This window comes from Lepidochelys kempii, chromosome 4 (genome assembly GCF_965140265.1).
Source record: "Lepidochelys kempii isolate rLepKem1 chromosome 4, rLepKem1.hap2, whole genome shotgun sequence".
In the NCBI taxonomy this organism is placed as follows: Eukaryota; Metazoa; Chordata; order Testudines; family Cheloniidae; genus Lepidochelys; species Lepidochelys kempii.
Window position 1 is genome coordinate 92,353,844 of NC_133259.1, and position 5,164 is coordinate 92,359,007.

At 39.9% G+C, this 5,164-nt stretch overlaps 1 pseudogene; it reads right to left on the reverse strand.

Annotated features, from left to right (window-relative positions):
• Positions 1-4,499: 4,499 nt before the first annotated feature.
• On the reverse strand, positions 4,500-4,897 carry LOC140910002 (histone H2A.J-like; annotated as a pseudogene).
• Between the last annotated feature and the right edge of the window lie 267 nt (positions 4,898-5,164).

Below are 5,164 nucleotides of genomic sequence, written 5' to 3' on the forward strand. Positions count from 1 at the left end.
GAGGGTCTCTGCTTTCTGTCAATGAGACAGGCGCCACAGCATCAAGGGAGATTACACTTGGTGTTTTTTCAGTGTCTCTGACATGCAGTCTTGAAACTTCTGTTTTCCATTAACATTCTATACTCTGTTCTTATGCTATGTTTTGAAAGATGTATACAAGTGTTTGTTATTGTGAATGTACAGAACATTTGATAGGAGCTTTTAATTACAAGTTGTAAAAGCTATAAGTGGTACACTGTATAAAAGAACATAAAGAGAAGTAATCCTTATTATGTGGAATCAGAAGCAGTACATTAATTTATAAAAGTGGGCCTTTTACTCTCTCCCATTTGCAAGGAAAAATCTCTTGGTTTGAAACTCACAAAAAAGATTCTACGAAAAAATTGTTATTGAAAATTTTCTTTTATAGACACTCTAAAGCCTTCAGTCTTCAGCTCTTAAGTAAATAACTTATAGTTGGGAAATGCTTTGTAGAAGGCCTTTGTTGTTCTAATCCATGTTTCCACTTAAAGGTGAAAACCTCCTTAAATGCCTAAAATGGCATAGGTTTCTTTTGAAAGTGTATATTTTCAAATATTTTGCATCTAAATATAAGCCTCATGTAACAATTTCCTGATGCCTTTGTTATATGAATAGTCAGATGTTTCATATAGAAAGGTCACTTAACTGGTTGCTAATAACTGGTTAGTAATGTATGAGCCCATTTGAGGAACAACAAATAACTAATTAATTCTCCAACTGATATTAATCTGACAATGATTAAGCAACTTTTTACCAAACTGAAAGATTAAAAGAACCTCTCCAAAGATTGAGAAGAGATAATGCCTTCTTTGGTTGTTTAAATTTAAGGGACTCTTTTTAAGAATTATTTGTTAGACTATTTTGAGAGACTAAAGACCTTTACATAGGAAATATGAGTGTATGTATTTATTTGAAATGGAATTTCAACTTTTATTAAACCCTGATGGAACTAAAGCGATAGCTCAGAAAATGGACTAAATAAAAGTAAAACCTCTACCCTTTGAAGATGCGCTGAGAATTTCCTGCCAAGAGACAAAGCCAGTTGCAACTCTCTTGTATATGCATTAGCAGATCACATATTCATGAGATGGAGCTGTTACCAGGATCATCTCATGAAGGTGCTGAGCCAATAAAAGGGTGACAGCAGCTGATATTAAAATCCAGCTATACCCAAAAGAAGTGTCTTCCTCCTCCAGTGAAACTAGGAAAGAAACAGCCTATCAAGCTCTCTGAACAGAGCAAGAAAGCAGTAACACTCTGTTTCCATCCTTCAGCTTGGCAGCACTTTCATTTCAACTCATCCTGTTCATCTCAGCTCAGCAAGAAAAAAGAAGCAGCAACCTTCCAGCATAGCGTTGTTCTTCAAAATGCATCAGTGAGTTGGAGTTTACAAAAGCACTGCCAAGGAATTAGGTTTAAATTTTAATTTTAGTGATTTTAATGGGACATTGAAGTGTTATTATAAGTTAATATCTAACAGCTTCTCCTGTTAAATACCAGATTGTTTAGACTATGGATTCTGTAATGGGATATACAAGCCCTTGAAGAGTAAAGGGAGCCAGAAGATCCCTGTCCGGGGAATTGGAATAATCAAAGGTTCAGGAAATGGCGTGGTCCTGGAGGAGAGGAAGCATTCCCTGGGGAATTATGAGTTGGATGTGGAGTAACTTGCAGGACACCCTTCCTTTAAGGGCTGGGATCAGGAGCCCTTTAATTTAGGGTGGGGCAGGGCTCCTCTCTTCCAGCCAATTGTGGGGTGAGCGCTGGAGGAGGGCGGTATATAGGCAACCCTCTCCCTCAGAATGCTAAAAGAGAAGGAAGTCAGGGCTAGAGCTTCTGGCAGAAAGGGCTGGTGGCTTTGGATGGAGCAAACTGAGACAATGGAAGAGCTTTGTGTGTGGCAGAAGAACCAGGGCTGAGTGTGAATGTCTGTTATTATGGACCTTATTTTGGGGACTATCTGTGCAATGCCTGAACTTCTTTGCTGTTAACCAGTCCTGCAGGGCGGGGGTGGTGGGGGATGCTGTTAGTCATGAGAGAGGCTGTGGAGTGCTTAAGGGGCACACAAGAAGGGAATAACAGGGGCAGGGGCCTGCAAAGTTGTGCATCCCCTCATGGGAAGGGGATGCACAGAGTAGCTACCATGGTATGCTTTCCCAGGGAGTAGCCAACAGCTACATTTGGTAAACAGAAAAACAACGGGGTTTAAATTGGATTGAAAATTTTTAAAACTACTTGTTGAGTGGCTTCTTTTAAGCAATTAAAAGATTTTCTTAAACTTTGTTATCCATGAAAATAAATAGGATTCATCTCTCATTTTAAAAAAAATCCCCTTCCTATCTACAAGCTGTCATACTTTTCTATGATACATGGAAACAGAACTCACTACTGATTTTGGTAATTATATACTTAGGTCTTAATTCACTTAGGGAAGAGTGTCTCCACCAGGTCAGACCCAATCTCAAAGATATAATCTCTGTTGCAAACTCTCCAGAGAGAAATGTAGAGAAAAGATTAGAATTGAAGTAACAATAGTTTGCAGACTGTTGTTTGTCTCAGTTTTCTTTTCTCAATAAGAAAATAGTCATAGTTAATAACTGACTCTCTTGCCAGCCTCTAATGGTGGTGTTCCCTATGGTATGAAAAGAACTCCATGTGACTAAAATAGTGGGAGTTATATTCCTGAATTGTCTTTGAGAGAGAGAGAATTACAAAGGTCTGGCTTGTCATTTTTTGTTGCTCTAGTTTGTAAATTGTTAGTAATTTGGGGGATAAAATTACTTGGTGTTTAACCACTTAAAACACCCCTTTCTGCCCCACACTGTCTTCCAGTAACTGTCTCTTTGAACTACAAAGGAAAAATAGATTTGTGAAGCTGTTACCTCATAGTTCTCATAAAGGGAGGCATTTATGGCCATGCAGAGGAGCAAAAATTGTTGCCTACAAACCCAACAGGTCCTTTGCATCTATTGGCAAAGGAGAACACAAAATGCCGGCTATCCTTGGGTCTGACTTTTCTTTCTATGCTGCTCTTTGTCCCCATAAGCAATCCTTTACTGTTCCATTAGCAATAAGTGATGCTGCAAGAAGGCAGATTTGTAACAGAAGCTTAATTAAACATGGGGAGAGGCCAGGTTAACCTGCTGAGGCTCTGTCCTTTATCTCTTACAGCCAGTCTAAGGCTTGTAATCCTGAACTTCTGGTTCATAATTGTGTGAGTTACAGGCACCATTTGATCTGCCCCTCTCTGCTGTTTAAAGACAGAGCTGATTAGGCTCAATGGAATATTTTGTTAGTTAAAAGAAAAGGAGTACTTGTGGCACCTTAGAGACTAACCAATTTATTTGAGCATGAGCTTTCGTGAGCTACAGCTCACTTCATGAGCTGTAGCTCACGAAAGCTCATGCTCAAATAAATTGGTTAGTCTCTAAGGTGCCACAAGTACTCCTTTTCTTTTTGCGAATACAGACTAACACGGCTGTTCCTCTGAAATTTGTTAGTTAAGTGATCACTAGAGCTGAAATCACTGATAACCAGGTCTAAGTGCTAAGCCTTATACCTGCTGCCCAACAGCGTTTCTGAGAAAGAGACTGCCCAGCCTGCACTAGCAGTGAGGTTCCCTCACTAAGAGCTGAAATCACTGAGAGCTGGGTGGAACCTCAAGATACTCCACCTGGCAGAAGGGTTACACATAGAAACCCCTTAAGATCAGTAGTTTTTGAAGGATGAATAGGAAGTGTGGGACACAGCACAAAGGTACCTTAAAATATTACTAGTGATAACAATACTGAAAGAGGGTGTTCCTTGATGAGCTGTTGTATTTGAATAGTTCCTTCACAATGTGCTGGCTAAACACCTTGTTGGTGTTTCCCAGAAGCAAACACATTAGAAATTCAGGTATAGAACCAATACTTATAACTTCAGATACAAAAATGATACATGCATACAAATAGCATAATCCATTTTCAGCGAATCATAACTTTTGCACAGACATCTTACATGCCACATTTTGTACAAGATTTATTGCAATTATAGAACAGCGGTAGCAACAATGTTCTACAGGTTATATTTTATTAGATAATGTCACACTGGCATATACATCTGGAAGAGATGAGGACGTCCAGGAACCAGAGTTCCTTCAAAGCTCTTCAGCTGAGCCTTCCCCTATAGCAAACAACAAAAAACCCAATTGCTGGTAGATGGAAGAAAGAGTGAGGCATGAGCAAGCTATATCTCACACATACCCTGCAGAATTCTTGGTCATGCTCTTATGCCTTGGGAATAGGTGCTATGTTACACCTAGATAGAGAGATCTAGTGTGAGAGATACTTCTTTGGCTTTCTGTGTTTGGGAAAACATAGCACTAACTACAAGAAGATAGCATTACCAGAACTGAAGCTCTGTGCCAACAATGCTCTATTTATTTATTTTTTTTAAATTATTTTAAGCACAGATTCGGATCTTTCGTTTCCTCTAGGTCACTTGTACTTGCTCTTGGCTTTATGACTTTCAGTTTTCTTAGGCAGCAGCACAGCCTGGATGTTGGGCCAAACACCCCTTTGAGCAATAGTGACTTTCTCCAGTAGCTTGTTGAGCTCCTCATCATTACGGACGGCGAGCTGCAGATGGCGGAGGATGATCCTGGTTTTTTTGTTATCCCGACCAGCATTGCCAGCCAACTCGAGAATCTCAGCAGTCAGATATTCTAAGATGGCAGTCATACAAACAGGGGCTCCAGCTCCAACTTGCTCAGCATAATTACCCTTCCAGAGAAGCCAATGAACACACGTCCCACTGTGAACTGCAAGTCAGCCCTAGATGAACAAGAGTTTGCCTTAGCCCACACTTTGCTGCCTTGTATCCCTTGGCCCAACATTGCAACGCTTCTTCACCACAGCCACCACCATTCACAGAAATAGAAACAAACAGAAAAAGCATCTGAAAACAGAGTCAAATTCTGCTGTCCAATATACCTATGCAGCCCCATTGGACTCAGTAGGGTTGCATGAGAGAAGAAGAGCCGTGTCCATGTAATATTTCTATCCTTTTCTAAATAGCATGTATTCATTTAAAAAAACCTCTCAAATAATTCAGGATTCCTCTCTCTAACCATCCACAGATGAGAGAACAAAAGCATAAGTAC